Here is a 23,805-nt window from a genome sequence, read left to right as displayed (position 1 = left end):
ATCAAGAGTAGCAATTTGGCATTTAAGGTACATCAAGATAATCATTCAAAGATTCTTAAATTTCTTTTTTTTTAAAGATTTTATTTATTTATTTGACACAGAGAGATGCAGCAAGAGAGGGAACACAAGCAAGGGGGAGTGGGAGAGGGAATGGGAGAGGGAGAGTGGGAGAGGGAGAAGAGCAGGGAGCCTGATATGGGGCTTGATCCCAGGACCCTAGGATCATGACCTGAGCCGAAGGCAGACGCTTAACGACTGAGCCACCCAGGTGCCCCTTAAATTTCTTCTTTGAAATTAATATATGATATTGAATGAGAATGAGCATGATAAACAATCTATTTATCCAATGTTTTAACCCAATGCTGATGTCTCACCTTTTGAAAGATGTGTTGTACTTTTCCTATTGGCTTAGAATTTAAACCAATAAGGAAGGAGAACATTTTTATAAATATTCACAAAGGAAAGCTGGCATTGTGAATGTCGAGTAAAGATTGCTTTGTTCTTCATTTAAGTCTGACTTTCAGAATTTTGTAATAATGTAATATCAATATTTTTCTTTTATTGGTGTACTAAGCACTCGTTTTTTAAAAATTCAGGCTGGATGATGTCTTGGCTTCAAATATATTTTCCCAATGTTAAGAACACTTTATTTCTTATTGTTCAGACAAGAAGTGATGAATCTTTAAAATGTTCAAAGGAAAATCAAGAATTTAAATGTATTTTTATTACCATGGTGAACATATTTCATACGAACAAAATTGATACTAATTTGCTAGATTTGTTTGAAGTTCATAATTACTAGGGTTCTTTCATTTCTAAAGTGGCATATATCACTGTTATTAGTCTCTTTTAATTGCTGTTCAGAGGCAGAGTTAATGTTAGGTTCTCAGCAATAGCTATTTATATCTTGATATTCTGTGTACTTTATTAAAATTTTTGTTTTGAAATTTAATAAAAACGTTAGTAAAGGTTTTTGTATTGTAATTTCTTAATATTGGGACTCAAGGATCTCTAATAATACAAAAAAAATACAAAAGAAAAAAAAACCTTTGTATTTTTGTGTATAGTTGGTTTCATTAGAAAATTTACCATCCTGAGGTGTCTGCTTAAAAATTTCTGATTCTAAAAAAACCCCACTAGAATGTTTTCATTGAGTGTGAGTAGGTATTCCAGTTAGACCCAGATGAAGATAAAAATCCACTTGAACTTATCCCAAATTTCCACTCAGTTTAAAGCAATTACTACAACACGGACAGTCTGTCTTTTGGACGCAAAGAAATACTTTGTCAGGACGCTATTTTGTTTCTCTATGAAAAACAATGAAGGTGGAATAAAAAGTAATTGCAAAGGGAGTAGAACAGAGGAGAAAAAAAAAAAAAAAGGATCAGCAAGACCACCATCACCACCAGAAAGCAAGGGTGAAAAATTCAGGCACCTGAAAACATTGATTTCACGTCAGAACACGGAAAAAACCAACTAAAGAAAGCAGACTTTAGGGGAAGAAACGGAGCAGGCGTAGGAGAAGGGCTAACAGTTAAGTGATCGCAAAAGGGAAGAAAACCTCGTTGCTTTTTCTCGGCATCTGAAAACCGAAGCTCTAACTGGAGGGCAGAGGTCAGTGCCTGCAGCGCCGCATTGCAAACAAACCCACGGTTTGGTGCTTCCGCAAGCGTGGTCGGACCGACGTGGGCAGCGCTGGTTGGGAGCCGACAGTCTCCGTCCCGGCCGCGGCCGCCGTCAACTCCTTTGTCTCCCGCCGGCGAGGCGGCCGGCGCGCCCGGAAACCTCCGCGGGCAACGCCGCGCGCGCAACTGCCGGGTTCGCGCGCCCGTCGCCGCGGCCCTGCACGCCCCGAGTCTACAGCCCAGTGAGGCAATGCTGAGGCGGTCTAGCTCGCCCCGCCGTTCCTCCCAACTTGCCGCCGGGACCCGCGCGCTGGCGGGCCCGCCCCGGCTCTTATTTCCTCCCACGCCTCGACCAGTACTGAGTACGACCCTGTGTTTCTGTTTTGCTTTTTGGGTTGGGAGGGTGCAGAGGGCTAGAAACAGCCGTGGTTTCCCGCGCCCTTTACTTCGGCAAAAATTTGGGGCCCCTTATTGATAACGTTCACGGGCTCCAAACAGCTCCCGCCTTCCCCGAAAACTCGACACACTGAAAAGGGCTTGCTCCTCCCTGTGGCCGCTCCACCAGGAAAGGGGGAAACAGGATTTCGGGGGAGCTTTTTGGTGGTGGTGGTGGTGGTGGTGGAGGGACGGGTCCGATGCGGCAGAATCGGCCAGGCCCGGACTCGCTCTCCTGAGGGAGCGGGAGAGGCGGGAGCGCCCGCGGGCCCGGTCTCCGGAGCCGGCCCCGCGGGGCGGGCCGACGCGCCATGGCGGAGCTCGGGGACGAACCAGAGGTCGCGGCGGGGAGCCGGCTGGTGTGGGGGAGGCGGAGGGCGGTGAGCCACCTGAACGACGTGGCAGCCATTCCCTACTTCCCGAGACCCCTCCCCATTCGGCCGCCCACCCGCCCTCTCGCGGCTGGCGGCGGCGAGGCTGCTCTTCCCGGGCCGGACAGAGAGCGGCAGTGTCTCCCCGCCCGGCACTCGCCGCGCGTGTCTCCCCCCCATACCCCCCCCCCGCGGCCGCCGCTGCTCGCCAGCCCAGCGCCGCGCCGGAGAGCGCAGTGGCGGCGGCGGGAAAGGGCTGCGGACTCGCGGCGCCGCGTCGCGCACTCGACGACGCGGCCCCGGCCTCGACGCCCTCCACCCGCTCTCGGAGCAGGTAAAGGCAGCGGGTGGTAGGCGGGGCGGCGGGTCCGGGAGGGAAGGGATCCCGGGGCCCCGAGCCGAAGCGAAGGGCCTGAGGCAGCGGCGGGCGGCGCTACGACCGAAGCCCAAGTCCCCGAACGTGGGGGCCGGCGCGGGCCGCTTCCAGTCCGGCCCGCGGGCCTGGCCGCCTGGACGGAAGGGAAGTGAGGCGTCGGTGAGAGGCGGGTCCTGGCGTGCCGCCCGAGGCCGGGCGAAGGCGGGGGCCGCGGCCGCTTTCCCGGCCTCCCAGTCCCGGGCGGGCCTCCAGGCCCCAGACACACCCCTCTCGACCCCCCGGAGCTGCTTCCCTGTCGGTTCCCGCCGGGACTTGACCTTGTGCCCCTCCGAGCACCTTCGGCGTTTCCCAGGCGGAGCCTTCTCGGAACTTCGGGCCACCCTCCCGAGCACGTAGTCCTAGCAAAGCCGTTTATTTACTCACTTCTTCATATCCAAACACAGCCTCTCACGCCACACGTTCCGATTTTGGATACTGTGGGGAGACATCCCGGGTCCCTGGTATTTGTGCCTCTTTGACCCTCGTCCGCACCCCCTCCCCCACCGCAACTTTGATCCTCTCCGGGACCTTGCTTGAACCCTTCTGTCATCCGGACCTTCTCCGAGATGTTCGTTTGGAAATCCGTCCTCGATAGAGTGAGTCATCTGACCGGGGGCACAGTTTATTCCTTAGGCTCTTTTGATTAAAACAGTCAACACTACCCACCCCCCGCTTCAGAGAGCTAGAGTAATAAAGTGTAGATGCCAGATCACGCTTGGTGTGGCTTATAAAGAATCTTCCTTTTCGCAACAGCCTTTAGAACTAGGAATCTGGTATTTGTAGCAGGGACAGGTTTGTACACATTCTCGCCATGCAGTGGTTGTAATGTCTCCATAGCGCAGTTCCGACTTGAGGGCAGGATTGGCTGGTTTTTCTACTCAACATCTTTAAGCCAATCAAGAAGCGCTGCTTGCCTGGAGACTGGTTAACTCAGAAAAGGTGGGGATTGGTTGAGCGCAGAGAAGAAAATCCTGGTGATCAACCTGGTCTCTGGGAAAACAATGACTGATGTGCAGATGCCTCTCTTCTCTCACTTTTTTTTTTAATGTTATCTTTTCATCCCAGCATCAGCTTTTTCGTTCCGTTTTTATTATTTTTTCTTTCAAACACCCAGCTCTCTTTTGTAACTCGTTTGAACCATCTTTCAATTTTCAATGAAAGAATCCTTACACACTTTAAGAAATGTAAACGTCATGTGTTTTGATGCTTGGCTTGTTCAGTTTTCTAACACTGTTCGTTTTTAAAGGTCAGAATTTAAATCAATAATTTTTAGTTTCTATGCTAGATAGAGCCTTTATCATTTAAGTGGTTCTGCCAGAATAAGGGGGCTGCAGTGGTAGAGATGGTGGGAAGAATAGGGAAGAAATGGCTGCTTTTGTATGAGGAGCCTACAATTTAGTTCATGAAAAAAGACTAGTATATTAATGGAAAAAAAAAAAAGTGCAAAATCCCAGTGCAGAAACCCAGCATACAGTACTGACGAATGTCAGTTTGTGTACCTGTTGACTTTAATAGCTTTTAGGGGAAGAGTAAAGAGGACCAAGTGTTGGACTAAATAGAAAAAGTGGGCTTAGGTTATCAGAAGAATATTTTTCCTTTATTGAAGTGGGTTTAGTACCTTGTACACAGTAGAGGCTAAGTAAATATCAGTGTAGGTGCATATTTTTTTTAACAATATCTGAGGATTTTCCTTCTTTTAGAATCTCCTTTTCTGTCTTCATGATTATCCATGGTTGTGCTTGTCTTTTGATATGCAAAACAGTAACCATTTATTAGTCAATGTGAATTTTGGGAAACAGCTATCATTTTTGCCTTTCTTCCCTTCAGTTTTTTATATGCAAACTCATGCTGTCAGTCTTGTGAAGAATATGTCAGGCCAGATATTGAATCTTAATAGATCCCTATTAAATGCCTTCAGAAGTAGTTTTAGGAATTAAAGAAGAGATTGACATTTTATTTATTTATTTATTTTTGAGATTGACATTTTAAAAAATATTTACCATGCCAGGCAGTGAATAAGTCAGAAGTCATTATCGGCCTAATCACCTTCATCCTTATAGTAATAAAAGTGGCCACCACATATCTGTTTATGTATGTGCATACATATATATATGTATATATGCATGTGTGTGTGTATGTATGTATGTATGCCAGGCACTGTTTTAAGCACTGTATATATGCTGCTGTATTTAATTTTCACAGTTCTATGAGATTTGCACTATTATTGGTACTGTTTCACAGATGAGGAGGCAGACAATATGAGAAATGTGAAGAAAGTTGTCCCAATATAAGCCAGCTGGTATTTAGCAGAGCCAGGATTCAGTCAATTCTGGATCTTTGTGACCCAGAACCTTACTCTTAGCATATTCTTTTTGTGGCCCTCTGAAACAAAACCTTTGATATCAAGTAAATCATGACATTTCCAAATATCTACCATTCCTCCCATCAGTTGTAAGATGGATTATTTTATGTACCTCTACAAAACCAAAAAAAACTCCAAGTAACTGTGATATGCCATTGATTTTAGGATGGTCCTTACTGCAGAAATGTAAAAATGTCTTAAAATTGATGAAATAAGGTATATTAGTTTGTCACATAAACATTTTTTCCTTCTACATTACAGTTCAATTTACTTATGTAAGATCATATACAGATTTTTTTTTTTAAATCATATACAGATTTTAACATTACTCTGAATTTTGGTTTATTGAATTTACTTTTAAGTAAGTACCTTCCTACCCACTGTACTAAAGTTTTAAAATATGTCTAGGTGGGCAGACTGTTGGAAGAATCTCAGCCTTGTTCTCCAGAAACTATTTTAGTAGTACGTCTAGATTCAGGTTAATTAATTTGTGCTATCCAAACTCACATAACTTTGAAAATTGAAAAAAATCATTTCATTAATTTCCATGGAGGAAGAAACTAGCTATGCCAGCTAGGTTTTTATGACTATTAGTGCAATTAGTAGCAGGAAGAACCTACATGTTGCACTTGGCTGAGCACTGGCTCTGGGTCTATCAATTCCGCTAAACCTCACTAGACTGATGGTGGACACTATTTTTCTAAACATGGATTGTTCATATCCTTTGATCATCTGTTACATCTGTTTCTCTTAAAATTTTGAGAATGGTCCAAATATATGGTTATTAGTGTCTTTTTTCTTGAAAATATTTTTCTCTAGCTTGTTGTTTTACTTTTTGGTTATTTTATTTGTCAGAAGTTTAAAATGTTCATACATGAATCCATCGTTCTTTTCCTTTGTTATTGCTTCATATTTCCAAATTAAAAAATTTCATTGTTCTACAGATGTGATAATCAGTTTTTTCTAATATTTCTAAGATTAACTTTGTAATCAATTTAGGATAAATTCTAAGCATAAATTTATAATTCTAAGGTGATACCACCTTAATTGTTTTACAAATTACTATTAAATCATTTTATCACTATTAAAAACTTTAATCTCGGGCGCCTGGGTGGCTCAGTTGGTTAAGCGACTGCCTTCGGCTCGGGTCATGATCTCGGAGTCCCGGGATCGAGTCCCACATCGGGCTCCCTGCTCGGCGGGGGGTCTGCTTCTCCCTCTGCCCTCTTCCCTCTCGTGCTCTCTCTCATTCTCTCTCAAATAAATAAATAAAATCTTTAAAAAAAAAAACAAAACAAAAACTTTAATCTTCTTGTTTTGGAAAGCCTATCTTATTACATGTAAATTTTGAGATATAGTTAGGACTTTTTCTGGACTCTTGATTTCTTACAATAGTTCCTCAATCTTTTATTGAATTTTTGTGACTGTACCATTTCATAATGCATAATATGCATTAGTTTGTTTTTCAGTGGGCTCCATGCTCAGCATGGAGCTCAATGTGGGGCCTGAACTCAAAACCCTGAGATCAAGACCTGAGCAGAGATCAGGACCTGAGCTGAGATCAAGAGTTGGTCGCTTAACAGACTGAGCTACCCAGGCACCCCTCAATAATATGCAGTAGTATTTAGGGGCATCTGGGTGGCTCAGTTGGTTAAGCGACTGCCTTCGGCTCAGGTCATGATCCTGGAGTCCCAGGATGGAGTCCTGCATCGGGCTCCCTGCTCAGTGGGGAGTCTGCTTCTCCCTCTGACCCTCCCCCCTCTCATGTGCTCGTTCACTCTCTCAAATAAATAAATAAAATCTTAAAAAAAAAAAAAATGCAGTAGTATTTAGTAGAGGGAATTTCCCCATGTTACTTTTTTTAAGAAAAACATTTTTATATATCTTCTATTCATTAAATTTAAGAGTTACTTTGGGAAACTGACATGAATGATATTTACTTTTTTTTTGTTCTGAAGCAGGGTATCTTTTTAATTAATTAATTAATTATTTAAAAGTGGAGCCCATCGTAGGGCTTGAACCCACAACCCTGAGATTGGACCTATGCTGATATCAAGTCAGTTGCCTAACCAATTGAGCCACCCACACGCCCCAAAGCAGGGCATTTTTTTTTTTTTTTTTTTTAAATTCTGTGTTTGAATTTTATTTCTTCTGCCTGGAGTGTTTTACTGTTTTCTCTGTCCTCCTCCCCCTAACCTTTGAACCTTTGATATATTTCCAGTATACACTTAACTGCTATGCTGAGCTCCTTCTTCCCTCCCTCTACTAACTGAGCTTCACTGAATCTTCCTTTTTTTCCCCTGCTAACACTGGTCCCAACCTAATTACTTTAGGTATGTAGGTATTAAATAAATATTGGCATAAATAGAAGAGATATTTTACTTTTAAAAATATTTCTCTATTTACCATCTGTATTCTGGTAATTCTCTGTCTCCAACCCAAAGCTCTTTTCCTGATAAGTGGACTCATGTATCATCTATCTTCATGACATGTCCATTTGTATGCTACCATCAGTACTAAGCATATCCCAAACTATAGTCATTAACAACTTTCCGTCTCCCATCCTCAAACCAAAAATACAGAATAGACTGTTTCTTTTCGGTCTTCTTTCTAGGGGAAGATTAAATGAGATAATGTATGTGTGGTAAGAATTTAGTAAATAGTAGACATTGTGAATAATAACTTGGCAGAAACATGGGCTATTCCTTGTCCTCTCTTTTTGCTTTCACATTCTGATTGATCACTGGGCCCTGCTGGATTCTTTCTTCTTAATATTTCTTACCTCTGTGCCTTTTCCCTATCCCCAAGGCTACCATCCTGCTCAAGGTTAGCATCATCTCTCTCATCAATCCCCTCCTAAGTGGTTATCCCTGCTTCCAGTCTTGCCTTCCAATCCTTCCCCCCCCCCCCCCCCATTTTAGCCAGAGTAATCTATCTGACACAGCTGAACATATAACTTCCCTGCTAAAAAACCTTTTTGTGACTTTTCATCATCTTTAGGATAAAGTCAACTTCTTAATTTGGCTTTCAGGATCCTCATGATCTGGTTTCTATTCACCTCTTCATCTTCATCCCTTCTCACTTTTTCCCTTTGCTTTCAATGTGCTAGTCATGTTCAGTTACTGGCATTTCTTTCTTAAAATGCCAGGTTTGTTAAATCTAAGCCTGAGTACAGGAGCTTCCCTCTGTCTGGAATGCCTTCTCTGGTTCCCTGCTTCCCTCCCCTTTGGTTTTGTTATCTCATACTTGTCTTTCAGGTCTCAGTCAAGATGATAGCTCTATGGGGAAGCTTTTTTTGATATCTCAAGGCCTGGTTTAATGTTTGTTCCATGTCTTCTGTTTGTTTCCCTAGCCAACTCTGTATTATCACATTGTTATAGTTTGCTTATCTGTCATCTCACCATGTAGTGGTTAGGGTGTAGTGAAAGAAAGAGGTGAATTGACTATCTTAAAAAATGATGTGATTTGCATGGAGGGAATTAAGTAGTTATTTTGGGGTTTACCTAGTAGGGAAGGGAAGGAGACACTATATGTTAGATGAAAATTTTCTTTCTTTTTTTTTTTTAAGATTTTATTTTTGCAAGAGAGAGGGAGATGGGGGTGTGGGGGCGGAGAGGAGAGCGCATGCACAGAGGGAGAAGTAGACTCCCCGCAGAGCAGAGAGCCTGATGCTGGACTCCATCCCAGGACCCTTGGATCATGACCTGAGTTGAAGAAAGATGCTTAACTGACTGAATCACCCAGGCGCCCCAGATGAAAGTTTTCTAAGTTAGGAAAGGCATACTAGGTAGGCCCTTTTATAGCGTCAGTGAAATACATCTTTACATAAAATTTCCATATATTCAGTTTCTCTGTTTGTTAGGACTTTTTGGATTGCAAGTAACAGAGATACAGTTTGAAATAGCCTGTTTCAAGGGAAAAGTTACTGGCTTAATAACCATATAACAGAAATTGTATGGATAGAGATGGCCATAAAGACTAAGGTAGGAACTTGCCCATAGGTAGGTCCTTCCTATACTTAAAATCTGTGCATACTGGTGCCGTTTCTCCCATTGTGGATATGCTTCACATGGTGGGACCTGGTTCCTGCCAGCACAGGCTTATCTATTTAGAGCCTTATGTACAAGGTTTTAGGTAGATTTGGTCACATGTCCATCCCTTGACTGATTCCTGCAGCTGAGGAGATGAGGTGCTATGCTTAGTTTAGTTTAGATCATGTGATGTGCTCGTTTATGTGTCAGGAGTCTGTTTTCTAACAGACCAGGGGAGGAGAAGGAGTTCTGGGCGGACACAAAGAATATTCATTATAATTCTTAACCATTCTTCTGATTATAAATTTATTTTCTTAGGTACTTTATTTGTGAAAAAGAGATACTCAGTATTACGTATGTGAGTATTCCAGGTACTAAAGTGGAAAGTCTAATATTTTGTTTTTTTAAAAAATTATTTATTTATTCATGAGAAATAGAAGCAGAGGCAGAGGGAGAAGCAGGCTCCCCGTGGAGCAGGGAGCCAGATGTGGGGCTTGATCCCAGAACCTTGGGATCATGACCTGAGCCAAAGGCAGATGCTTAACCGACTGAGCCACCCAGGCACCCTGGGAAGTCTAATATTTTAAAGAACTAATTTGGCTTTTTGGTTTGTGCTGGCATGTAACAAATATTTATTGAGCTCTTGCTTGCTAAATAACACATTACCTGGGAGATGCTTATCAACTAGTGGTCTAAGCAAGTAAATACAGAGGTGCTAAGATAGAGGTATATCTAGGGTGCAGTGGGAGCTGTGTCTAAGTCAGACTTTAGGATAGCAGAAAAACCTTCTGAAGGAAAGTTAACTAAGCCAAGAAATATGGGTTGGGTGGAAAGGTGTAGAGGGACTTTTGGGCAGAACATTTGTGAAGCACAGAGATGTGAAATGTCCTACTTTGTGTGGGGAAACAAATAATTAGATACAGAAATAATAGAGAGCACCTGAGGAGGACTAGAGGAAGAGGAAGCTAGGGGTACATAAGAGACCAGATCATAGAAGTCCTTGAGTACTTTCCCTAGGAGTTGGAACTTGATCTTGAAAACTGTAGAGTCATTGAAGGATTTTAAGCTGGACCTCTCAGGCTTGAAGGGCCTATGTAATATCCAAGTGGCTATGACTGTTAGGCAGTTAAGTATATTGGAGTTTTGGAGAGAATTCTGGGCTGGAGTTGTAGTTACAGGTATTGAAACCATGGGTTTAGATGGGCCTAGAAAAAGCTGGTGGAGCAGAAAGTTGGGAGACAGAATCCAGGGGAACCATGACATTGAAAAGACAGAGCAAAAGAGAAGAAATCAATGGAGACTGAGAAGGGGCAGCCAGAGAAAAACCAGTAGGGGGAAGATTGCTTTGGATTAAGACAAACAGGAAGTGGGAATTTGAAACAACAAATGTAAATTATTATTTTACAAAACAGTGTAGGGAATACTAGGAATTTGGTTAGTCTCAGTTAAGAAATCTGATGCTTATCAACTCTGGGTGTATTGAGAAAATTAAATTCCTTCCTTCCTCCCTCCCTCCCTCCCTAAGATTTTATTTTTTGTAATGTCTACACCCAAAGTGGGGCTCGAACTCACAACCCTGAGATCAAGAGTCACATGCTCTACTGATTGAGCTAGCCAGGTGCCCCAAGAAAATCAAATTTCTAAACCGTTTTTCCAGTGCAGGAATTTGAACTTTTAGACTTTTTAAAGGCAGAAAGGAGAGGATGGAGGCTTTTTGGTAGGTGATGGTTCATAGGAAAGAAGTGGTTGAGTAGGGGATGGATATAGTATATGTACAATCCTAGTAGATAGTATTTTGCATATAGTTTCTGGAGCTAAAGAGATCCAGGAGATCTATTCTATCACAGGACCCAAAGTTGATAATTGATTATGTAGTTGTAACTAACATAATTCACTTCTCAGGGTTTCTATTTGTGATTTTCTTTTCTGTTCTATTTCTGACTCTAACTCTCTTCATTAAAAGATTTTATTTATTTGTCAGGGAGAGACTGAGAGAGAGAGGTAGGCAGAGGGAGATGCAGGCTCCCTGTTGAGCAAGGAGCCCGATGTGGGACTTGATCCCAGGACCTCTGGGATCATGACCTGAGCTGAAGGCAGGCACTTAACCCACTGAGCCACCCAGGCATCCCTGACTCCAACTCTCTTCAGTGAACATTTTCTTTCCCTGCTAAATCATCTTCTCTTATTTTTTTCCCTTTGTAGTTTTAACCCCTTACAGGTTTTTTTGGTTTTTTTTTTTTTTTTAAAAGATTTTATTTATTTATTTGACAGAGACACAGAGAGAGAGGGAACACAAGCAGGGGCAGTGAGAGAGGGAGAAGCAGGCTTCCCACCGAGCAGGGAGCCCAATTCGGGGCTTGATCCCAGGACCCTGGGATCATGACCTGAGCCAAAGGCAGACGCTTAACGACTAAGCCACCCAGGCACCTCCCTAAACCCCTATAGTTTTATTAAAAAAATTGGTGAACAGGGGCGCCTGGGTGGCTCAGTTGGTTAAGCGACTGCCTTCAGCTCAGGTCATGATCCTGGAGTCCCGGGATCGAGTCCCGCATCGGGCTCCCTGCTCAGCGGGGAGTCTGCTTCTCCCTCTCCCGCTCCCCCCTCTTGTGCTCTTTCTCTCTCTCACTCTCTCTCTCAAATAAATAAATAAAATCTAAAAAAAAAAATTGGTAAACATATAACATAAAATTTACTATCCTAACCATTTTTAGATGAACAGTACAGTAATGTTAACTATATGTGCACTGTTAATACAATAGATCTCTAGAATGTTTTCATCTTGTAGAACTGAAGCTCTAGTCCCATCAAACAATTCTCCTTTTCTTCCTCTTCTCCAGCCCCTTGCAACCATCGTGCTACTTGCTGTTTCTAAGAGCTCGACTACTTTAGATACTTCATATAAGTGGAATCGTACAGTATTTGCATTTTTATGACTGGATTATTTCACTTAGCATAATGTCCTCAAGGCTTATCCATGTTGCAGCATATAACAGGATTGCCTTCCTTTTTTGAGGCTGCGTATTATTGCATCATGTGTGTTTGTGTGTACACCATGTATTCTTTATCCTTTTTTCTGTTAATGAACATTTATGTTGCATGGACATTTTTGGTTGCTTCCACTTCTTGGCTATTGTGAATAATGCTTTAATGAACATGATTGTGCAAATATTTCTTTGGGATCTTGTTTTCATTTCTTTTTGATATATACCCAAAAAGTGGGATTGATGGATCATAATCTATTTTTAATTTTGGAGGAACCTCCATATTGTTTTCCATAGCAGCTGCACATTTTATTTTTATTTTTAAAATTTTAAATCCAGTATAATTAACATCCAGTGTGAAATTAGTTTCAGGTATATAATATAGGACTCAGCAATTCTATATATTACTCAGCTGGTGCACATTTTACATTCTCACCAGCAGTACACAAGGGTTTCAGTTTCTTCCCATCCTTACCAACACTTGTTCCTGCCCCCTTTTTTTTGGTGGTGGCCATCCTAACAGGTGTGAGGTGATATCTCATTATGGTTTTAATTAACATTTCCTGATGATTAGTGATGTTGAACATCTTTTCATATGCTTGTAGGTCATTTGTGTATCAATCGCCTATGGAGAAATGTCTGTTCAAGTCCTTTGCCCATTTTGAAAATTGAGGGGTTTTTTTTGTTTGTTTGTTTTGTTGACTTGTAAGAGTTATTTATATATTTTGGATATTAACACCTTATCAGATATATGGTTTGCAAATATTTCTCCTATTCTGTAGATTGCCTTTTTGCTCTGTTGATTGTTTTCCTTTGCTGTGCAAAAGTTTTTTTTTTAAGTTTGATATAGTCCTGTTTGTTTATTTTTGCTTTTGTTTCCTGTGCTTTGGTGCCATAACCAAGAAGTCATTGCCAGTCCAATGTTATGAAGCTTTCTGCCATGTTTTCTTCTAAGAGTTTTATGGTTTCAGGTCTTACGTTGAGGTCTTTAACCCATTTTGAGTTAATTTTTGTATATGGTATCAGGTAAGGGTCCAGGTTCATTCTTTTGCATGTGGATATCCAGTTCTTCAAGCACCATTTGTTGAAAAGACTATCCTCTCCCCATTGTGTAGCCTTCGTATCCTTGTCAAAAATCACTTGACTGTAGGGGTACCTGGGTGGTGCAGTTAGTTGAGTGACTGACTCTTGGTTTTGGCTTAGGTCATGATCTCAGGGTCATGAGATCGAGACCCACGTCAGGCTCCATGCTCAGTGTGGAGTCTGCTTGGGATTCTTTCTGTCTTCCTCTCCCTTCCCTTTTGCCCCTTCCCCCGCTTGTGCTCACTCCCTCTCTCTGTCTCTGTCTCTCTCAAGTAAATAAAGATTACTTGACTGTGTATGTGAGGGTTTATTTCTGGGCTCTATATTCTATTGCAGCTGTTCTTCTGCTTCTTTATGCCAGTACCGTACAGTTTTGATTACTGTAGTTTTGTTAATATGTTTTGAAATCAGGAAGCCAGTCAGGAAACAAAGACTTTAGCTTTGTTTTAATTTCTCAAGGTTGTTTGGCTATTCAGGGTCCTTTTCTTCTTCTTTTTTTTTTTTTAAGAGTGTTTATTTGAGAGAGAGTGAAAGTGATCACAGAGGGAGAGGGATCATAGAGGGAGAGGGAGAAGCAGACTTGCCGCTGAGCAGATAGCTGTTGCCCCAATTCAAGGTCCTTTTCTTCATTTAAAAAAATTAATTTTTTTAAAGTAGGCTCCACGCCGAATGTGGGGCTTAAACTCACAACCCTGAGATCAAGAGTCATATGGTCCACTGATTGAGCCAGCCAGGAGCCCCTCCTTCAGTTTTATCCTTTAAGATTTCTTCTTTCAGGGGCACCTGGGTGGCTCAGTTAGGTAAGTGTCTGCCTTTGGCTCACGTCATGATCCCAGAGTCCCCTGCGGGGGGGGAGGCGGGGAGTGGGGAGTCTGCTTCTCCCTCTGCCCCTCACCCCACTCTTGTGCTCTTTCTCTCTCTCTCTCAAATAAATAAATAAAATCTTTTTTTTTTTTTTAAAGATTTTATTTATTTATTTGAGACAGAATGAGAGGGAGGAGGGTCAGAGGGAGAAGCAGACTCCTTGCCGAGCAGGGAGCCCGATGTGGGACTCGATCCCGGGACTCGATCCTGGGACTCCAGGATCATGACCTGAGCCGAAGGCAGTCGCTTAACCAACTGAGCCACCCAGGCGCCCTAAATAAATAAAATCTTAAGAAAAAAAGATTTCTTCTTTGATTTTCTTCCTTCCCTTTACTTATAGCATGATTGAATTTTTCTTCTCAGAATGCATATGGATAGATAACCAGATACAACCTTTACTCTGCTTTATGAAAACTTGGCATATTTGAATTAGAAGTTTCAAATTAAGTGTTGGTATTTGGATTAAAAAAGGATTTTACTTTGTAGACTAGACAAACAAGTTTACTTGAAGCATGGTACATTCTAAGAACTTTTACAAATGGAAAATACTTAAGCATATAGAAAAGTAGAATAGTATATTGAACCCACCTTCTAGATTCAAATAATTGTTAGTAATTTTGCCACATTTACTTTACATATCTGTGTATGTATGTATAAATATCCTGCACCATTTAAAAGTAAATTAATGGTGGCAAGTGGAATTTGTTTTTTGGTTTTTCCTTTTCTTTTTTTTTTTTTTTTTAAGATTTTGTTTATTTGAGAGAGAAAGAGTGGGTGAGAGAGAGCACAAGCCAGAGGGAGAGGGAGAAACAGACTCCCCGCTGAGCAGGGAGCCCAACGTGGGGCTCAATCCCAGGACCCTGGGATCATGACCTGAGCTGAAGGCAGATGTTTAACCGACTGAACCACCCAGGAAAAGCCACCCATGGTTTTTCCTTTTTGAGTATTATACATTTATGTTATAGGTGTATATATTTTGGACTTTGCTCAATTTTGTTTAAGGGTTTAGTTTGAAATTTGCTCTTTTAAAAAAATTATAAGAAGACATATTATCTTTAGCATATATCCCAGAAAAAGGATATTCTCTGATACAGCTGTAAAACCATGATTATTCCTAGCAAAATTATCATAATTCCCTAATATATAATACTCATACCATAGTCTTATTTCTCCAATTGTTCCCAAAACCTCTTTTATTGTTTTTTTGTTTTTTTTTTTAATTTAATTTTTTTAGGCAGAGAGAGGCAAAGGGAGAGGAAGAGAAAGCATCTTAAGCAGGCTCCATGCCCAGGGTGGAGTGTGACGTGGGGCTTGATCTCACAACCTGGAGAACATGACCTGAACTAAAATCAGGAGTTGGATGATTAACTGACTGAGCCACTGAGGCGCCCCTTTTATTGTTTTTTTTTTAATACCAAATTCAAATCAAGAGCTACCTATTGCATTTAGTTATCTCTTGAGTTTTTTTTTTTTATAGAACTGCCTCTCTTAGCTATCTCTTCACCACCCTCCCTCTCTTACTCCGTGATACAGATTTGTTAGCTCTGTTGAGAATGTCTGACATTTTTTGTATTGCTGATCGTTTACTCATGGTGTAGTAGAACTTTTTCCTCTATCCCCTATATTTTCTATAAACAGGGAGTTAGGGGCTGCCTAGGTGACTCAGTTAGTTAAGCTTCGGACTCTTGACTTGGGCTCAGGTCATGATCTCAGGGTTGTGAGATCAAGCCCCATGTTGGGCTCTGTGCCGAGCCTGGAGCCTGCTTAGAATTCTCTCTCTCCTTCTGTCTCCCCGCCGCCGGCCCCCCCCCCCCCCATATTTAAACTTGGAGTTATATCTAAAGGTGTTTCAGATTCAGGTTAAAGATTTTTGGAAGAGTACTAAATAAAAGTGATGCTCTGTATTCATATTGTTTCATATTAAGAGCACATAATGTTTAGTTGTCCCATCATTCTGATGCTGTGTTTCATCACCAGGTGACAACCAGATCATTTTATTGAAAAGTTATCTTTTTCTTTTTGCATCTGTAAGTCATCTGTGGATGGCACTTTGGCTCCGGGTAAATCTCTATCAACCTGTTTCACCTAATGATTTTAGCCTTCATTGATGATTGCTGATTCTTGTTCAGCTACTTGTTAGAAATATTAAGATTCTGTTGTTCCTTTTACATTCCTTTTGCATAGTCATCTTCTATGAAGAAGTTTCCCTCATCAATTTGGGCTATTTTGTTATCTTGAAATAATGTTCTACCTGGAGAATAAATGCTTAGTTTGTTCCTTTAATATAACCATTTCCAGAGGGTTATAGTTACCTCTAGTGGTGGCAAATGAGGTTGGCCTTTTTTGTCTTTTTTTTACTTTTGTGCCTTTCTCTGTGGAATATCATATGTACTTAGGTTATAAGTATTACATGTTTTGAACTTTGATTTCATTTAGGATTATAGTTTGATATAGATTTGCCTTTTATTATATGTATAAAATGTATTTTTTTTTTGTAGTAAGAAGACATGTTGAATAACAGGAAGAGCTGTAGAGTTTGTAGATATCAACTGTGGCCTTAATAAGCACGTTCTTAGCATCAATGTTGGACAGATGGTAAGTATTATTAAAGTCATAGAGGATGAATATTTTACACATAGGTTCTCAAACATTTTTATTTGAGTGATTAAAAAAATCTCTCAGAAGGAAAATGTAATCACGGATTTTGTTACTAGAATTTCTCAAAGAGCTTGTGGTTGTGTAAAACAACTATATTGTAGTCCTGTTCCCCACCCCCTTTTTTTTAATTCAGCTTCCTTTCAGATTTTTTTTTTTTAAGATTTATTTATTTATTTGTCAGAGTGAGAGAGAGCGAGAGAGAGAGAGTGCACAAGCAGAGGGAGTGGCAGGCAGAGGGAGAAGTAGGCTCCCCACCAAGCAAGGAGCCCGATGTGGGACTTGATCCTAGGACCCTGGGATCGTGAGCCAAAGGCAGATGCTTAACTGACTGAGCCACCCAGGCATCCCTGCTTTTCCCCTTTAATATTTCCTCTTTAATGTTGTAGTTTCTGTTTCTAAAATGCATCTTCATATTTTATATATTCTCCATTTGCAAATATTATTTGTGCACCTATTTTATGTATGGGACTATGGCTATCTGTCAGATTGGAGTATATATCATCATCTATGTTATCAAGGAACATGGCTAATGGGGAAATAAACACATACAGATGAAAATATGTTGGGGGGCACCTGGGTGGCTCAGTCGTTAAGCGTCTGTCTTCGGCTCAGGTCATGATCCCGGGGTCCTGGGATCGAGCCCCACATTGGGCTCCTTGCTCGGCGGGAAGCCTGCTTCTCCCTCTCCCACTCCCCCTGCTTGTGTTTCCGCTCTTGCTGTGTCTCTCTCTGTCAAATAAATAAATTAAATCTTTAAAAAAAAAAGAAAGAAAATATGTTGGTAAAACCAACAATGTGAGGCTCTAAAATAACCAAGCAAGACTAGTACTGGCAGTAAGTAATGAGGAATTATAGAAAGTGTTGAAGAACTCTAAGACACTTCCTGGATTCTTTGGCCAAGATATGTATATTATTTAGCAACTGGCTTTTTCCTTTAAGAGTATGTCTCAGAGGTCTTTCTGGTTTCTACACACATCTGGTTTCTTCATTCTATCTTAAACTGTTTAATAGTTGCCTAGTATTCTAAAGGGTGATTTTAATCATAATTTATTTAGCCATACTCTTATCCAGGGATATTTAGGATGTCTTCAGTGATCGATTATAATAGTTCTTATGTCAGATAGATACACTTTAAGATTATTGGTTACCTTAATTTGATTACATTTTCTATAAATGCTATTTTTTTTTTAGTGACACACCCTTTGGTACCTTGATCAGATTTAATATTTATCTTACTTTTATCACAGTGGTGCACTTAAAATCATTTTGTAGGTGACTTAATCCCCAGTAAAGATGGATTGATTGGTTTTGGTAGCATTTGTTTCTGAAAGAGATGTTTCTTGATCTTGTTTGGGATGATACAATGTTTTGAGTCCCGTGGCTCCCATATATATATTCCTTATAGAGAGATGCTTTTTGTTTTTCTTTTTTTGATGATTTTAAGGAGCTAAAGTATTATTAATAAATTTGATTGTTAGTATCAATTTTCTTAGGCCTGTTCTTTCTAGATGGTTGATATTGCATATATTAAATAGAATATCTTTCTTGATTGTTATAGAAATTTGTTATTCTGATATTTTTCTGTAAAGGTTATCTAAAATTAGTAGTCTTTATATAAATATAGCAGATTTATTCATAAAATGACATGGTAAATTTTTTTAGTGAGTGTTGTGTTGATGATGTAGCTTTCAATAGGAAGGTATTTTTTGAAGTGGTGTTTATTGGTATATTCACTTTAATGGCAGTACTGACTATTGCCATACCACTGTTAGAGTTCATGTTCACTCTACTACTTTTATAAATTTCATGTTAACCCAGAATTTTTTTTTTAATGTTTAAAAGAACATATATCTTTATCTGTTGAAACAAAACAAAACAAAACAAAAAACTCAAGTTGATAAGGCCTCTGCGTACCATGCGGGAATATTTTGATGATAATTAGTGAGCAAGTATATATTGGTTAGGTTCTCTATCAGGTTAAAATTAAATAATAGAGGTAGAAGAGCTTGGAAAATGTGTATATGAAATTTAAATATTCATGGTCTCATTATTAACAAAAATTTATATTATTTATTTTTAAGTTCTTCATTTGAGCCAGTTCTTTCACATTTCTCCATAGTATATCAAACCTTACTTACCCATCCTTATTTTCCATATCCTTTTAGAATACACTCTCTAGGTCAGGTATGTATGTGAAGAAGCTACATAACCTTGTTTAAACTAGTGTATCAATAAGGCTCTCTTTATGGAAAAAGGAAGATGCATAAGATCAGTTGATAAAAGTTGAACATTACTCAAGTGAATAAATGGAATTGAAATAATCTAGATATATAAAATAAAACTGGTACTTGGGTGGTAGTGTATGTTTTTATAGCAATTCCCCATTATACTAAATATTGGTTGGACACTTAAGCTACCTACATGTTTAGATCTTTTTCCATATAAATAGACACAATGGAAAAAGGTGGAAGGGATATATGGTTTGCCAGCTGGAGGAAGTATAGGGGAAGTCTAAGATTCATCTTTGATAATAGTGATTTTTTTTCCCCCTGATTATTGAAGTATGTATATATTATAGATTATTTGGAAAATGCAAAAGTAGTATATAAAAAGAGTAGTATGCTAAAAATAAAGTTACTTGTGGGGCACCTGAGTGGCTCAGTTGGTTAAGCGACTGCCTTCAGCTTAGGTCATGATCCTGGAATCCCGGGATCCAGTCCTGCATCGGGCTCCCTGCTCAGTGGGGAGTCGCTTCTCCCTCTGACCCTCTCCCCTCTCATGCTCTGTCTCACTTTCTCTCAAATAAATAAATAAACTCTTAAAAAAAAAAAAAAGTTACTTGTAATCCCATTACGCAGGGATTTCTTTTCCAGTCTAATATTATAGTCTAATCTAGTCCCATTTGGGTGTCTGTATAAATTACATTTAGAGTTGTGTCTTGCTTTCTTTTCGAACATTGTCTTAAAAAAAAACTCTCAAATATTATCCAAAATATAGTCTTTAATGACTGTACAAAATTCCAATTTAGGAATCTAAATGGATATTGTGCTTAGTGGAGTCTAACAAATCTGGGTTCAATCCCACTTTTGCTACTTAAGAGCCTTAAGCTTGATACTTATCTTTTCTAGTCCTTAGTTTTCTTATTTGCAAAATAGGCATAATATTACTTACCATTTTAAGAGTTAAGTAAAATCATGATCTTAACATTCTAGCTGGCATTTGTGAAGTATTTAGTAAATTATACTTACTATCACCAGAAATTATTTTATCATTCCTTTCTCACTACTTAGTTGTTTTTAGTTTTTCTTTGTAAAAAATTCCTGTATTTTGAACATTTCTGTATAAATATCTATTTATATATGTAAATCTGATTATTTTTTATGATGAATTCCTAAAAGTGGAATTGTTGGATCAAAGAATAAAAGTACAGTTGACCCTTGAACAACACAGGCTTAACCTGCCGGGATCCACTCACATGGAAATTTCTTATAGTACAGTACTGTAAATATATTTTCTCCTTATATTTTTCTTAATAACATTTTGTTTTCTCTAGCTTACTTTATTGTAACAAAACAGTATATAATACATTTACAAAATTTGTGTTAATTGACTTTATGTTTATATTCTCAGTAAGGCTTCCAGTCAAGAATAGGCTATTAGTAGTTAAGTCAAAAGCTATCAGTAGATTTTTGACTGGGTGGTTGGTGTTCTTGACACCTCCCCCAACATTGTTCAAAGGTTAACTGTAATTTAAGATTTCTTTTTTTCTTTTAAAGAATTTTTATTTATTTATTTGACAGAGAGAGAGCATAGCAGGTGGAGTAGCAGGGAGAGGGAGAGGGAGAAGCAGGCTCCCCGCTGAGCAAGAAGCCAGATGTGGGGCTCGATCCCAGTACTCTGGGATCATGATCGGAGCCGAAGGCAGTCGCTTAATCAACTGAGCCACCCAGGCACCCCTAATTTAAGATTCCTTGATACACAGTGCCAGTTTGCTTTCTAGAAAGGTTATACTAGTTTATTCTCATTACAGTGTATGAGAATTCCTATTTCACTGTAGACTTGCCAACAGTGGCTATTATTATTTTGAAAATTATTTTTTGTCTATTAGGCAACATAAGAGTATTTGACATAACAGTAATGTTCTCTTTAAAAAAGAAAAAAAGAGGGGCACCTGGGTGGCTCAGTCATTCAGCGTCTGCCTTTGGCTCAGGTCATGGTCCCAGGGTCCGGGGATCGAGCCCCGCATTAGGCTCCCTGCTCGGCGAGAAGCCTGCTTCTCCCTCTTCCCGCTCCCCCTGCTTGTGTTCCCTCTCTCGCTATGTTTCTCTATGTCAAATAAATAAAATCTTTAAAAAAAAAAAAAAAAAGAAAAAAGAGAGAGAGGGAGGGAGGGAGGATGGGCATGGAGCCTAATGTGGGGCTTGAACTCAGGACCCTGAGATTAAGACCTGAGCTGAGATCAAGAGTCAGACGTTTAACTGACTGAGCCACCCATGCACCCCAGTAATATTCTTTTAACTTCATTTTATTAATGGGGTTAAACTTCTAAATTTTTATTGAGTATTACTGTTTCTTTTCAGAATTTTATACCTAAGGCTTTCCTGTTCTTCTTATTTCTTTTTCCTTGCCTTAATCCTTTATTTATCTAGCAGAAATTTATTGAGCGCTTACTATGTGCTAGACATTGTTTTGATATTGGTATACAGTTTTGGTACTTATTTAGTTTAGTGATGGCAGTGGAGGAGTGGACAGAATTGCCAAAAACCTTTGTCTTCAGAGTTTACTTTCTAGTGTCAGGGTATATACAGCCATTAAACAAAATAAACATTGAAATTAGAGGGTGTTAATTTCTTTGGAGGAAAAAAATAATGAAAGGGAGATGGAGAGAACATGCGTGTGTACAGTTTTGCATAGGATGGTTAGGGGAAACCTTGCTGCAAAGATGCTATAAGTGAAGTCTTGTAAGGAGTGAGTCAGGTAGATATCTGGGGGAAGTGCATTTCAGGATTTGATTTAAGTGTAAGGGCAGTGAAACAGGAGAATTCTGGGTGAATTTAAGAAAGAGCAGGAGGGAGAGTAGCAAGAAATGATTTGAAAGAGTTACTAGGGAACCAGACTGTTTCATATCTTAACTAGGCCATTTTAAGAACATGGGCTTTTACTTTATATGAAATGCAGAGGTGTTGGAAGCTTTAAAACAAACCTTTGACTTAGGATCTACTGATTCGACAGAGTCCCTGTCAATATTCCATCTGGCTTCTTTGCAGAAATTGGTAAACTAATTCTAAATTTTGCATGTAAATCCAAGGGGCCCAGAATAGTCAAAAGTCTTGGAAAAGAAGAGCGAAGTTCAAAGGCTCACTTTTCCTGATTTTTTTTTTTTTTAAAGATTTTATTTGTCAGAGAGAGACAGAGTATAAGCAGGAGGAGCAGCAGGCAGAGGGAGAAGCAGGATTCCCACTGAGCAAGGAGCCCGATGTGGGACTCAATCCCACGACCTGGGATCATGACCTGAGCAGAAGGCAAATGCTTAACTGACTGAGCTATCCAGGCATTCCTACTTTTCCTGATTTTAAAACTTAACTACAAATCAAGATGGTGTGATACTGGCATAAGAGTAGATTTATAGGGGTGCCTTGGTGGCTCAGTTGGTTAAGCGTCTGCCTTCAGCTCAGGTCATGATCTCAGGGTCCTGGGATCAAATCCCCCATTGGACTCCCTGCTCAGTGGGGAGTCTACTTCTCCCTCTGCCTCTGCCCCTCCTCTCCTTGTACTCTTTCTCAAATAAACAAATAAAATCTTAAAATAAAAAGAGTAGATGTATAGATCAGTAAAATAGAATTGAGAATACAGTAATAAACCCTTATAGTTATGGTCAATTGATTTTTGACATGGGTGCCAAGACCATTCGTTGGAGAAATAGTCTTTTTTTTTTTTTTTTAAAGATTTTTATTTATTTATTTGAGGGAGAGAACACGCGAACCGAGGGGGGTAGGGAGCAGGAGAGGGAGAAATAGACTCCCCGCTGAGCAGGGAGCCCGATGTGGGGCTCAGTCTCAGGACCCTGGGATCATGACCTGAGTCTAAGGCAGATGCTTAATGGACTGAGCCACCCAGGTGCCCCAAGAATAGTCTTTTCAACAGATGGTACTGGGACAACTGGATATCCACATGAAAAAGAATTGACTTAGACCCCTATCTCATACCACATACAAAAATTAATTAAAAATGGATTAAAGACCTAAACGTAAAAGCTAAAACTTGTAAAACTTTTCGAGGAAAACATAGGCATAAATCTTTGTGACTTTTGTTTCAGCAGTGGTTTCTTAGATAGGACACCAAAAGTGTAAGTGACAAATGAAAAATACAGATAAATTCGTCAAGATAAAAAATGTTTGTGCTTCAGAGGATACCATCAACAAAGTGAAAGGATGGGGCGCCTGGGTCCTTTCCCACAGAATGGGAGAAGAGATTTGATAAAGGACTCCTATCCAGAATGCATAAAGAACTCTTACAGCTAAATAATATTGACAGTAACCCTTACTTTTAAAAATGGGCAAAGGATCTGAATAGATATTTCTTTAGATAAGATATACAAATGCTAATTGAGCAATGTAATGATGGTCAACAACATTAGTCATTAGGGAAATGCAAGTCAAAACTACAATGAGGGAAAAAAAAAAAACACCAACCAAAAAAATACAATGAGATACTGTTAGGATGGCCATAATCAAAAAGGTGGATAATAACAGGTGTTGGTGAGGATATAGAGAAATGGGAACCCCCATATATTGCTGGTGGAATTTGAAAATGGTGCAGCCACTTTGGATAACAGTCTGGCACTTCCTTAGAAGGTTAAACGTAAGAGTTATCATATGACTTGAATATATTTTGAATTTAGAACTGGCAAGTTTTGCTGAATGATCAGATGAAGTGTGCAGGAAGGAGGAGGCAAAAATGACTCCTAGTTTTTTGGCCTC

At 39.9% G+C, this 23,805-nt stretch overlaps 1 protein-coding gene across 8 annotated transcripts in view; it reads left to right on the top strand.

The window, feature by feature from the left end:
* The first annotated feature begins 1,815 nt into the window (after positions 1 to 1,815).
* N4BP2 (NEDD4 binding protein 2) overlaps positions 1,816 to 23,805 on the top strand; it is an 89,795-nt gene continuing 67,805 nt past the window's right edge. For 4 of the 8 annotated variants that reach the window (XR_004679252.1, XM_035005099.1, XM_035005097.1 and 1 more), the window contains exons 1-2: positions 2,645 to 2,765; positions 16,666 to 16,762. The gene's annotated coding sequence lies outside the window, so the exon portion shown is untranslated. Of the gene's footprint in view, positions 1,988 to 2,643; positions 2,766 to 16,665; positions 16,763 to 23,805 lie in introns of those variants that run through there. The other 4 variants (XR_004679254.1, XM_035005103.1, XM_035005098.1 and 1 more) reach the window with 3 other exon arrangements.

This window comes from Mirounga leonina, unplaced genomic scaffold (assembly GCF_011800145.1).
Source record: "Mirounga leonina isolate KUSES-001 unplaced genomic scaffold, KU_Mleo_1.0 Mir_129, whole genome shotgun sequence".
NCBI lineage: Eukaryota > Metazoa > Chordata > Mammalia > Carnivora > Phocidae > Mirounga > Mirounga leonina.
This window is presented reverse-complemented; position numbering and strand designations above follow the sequence as displayed.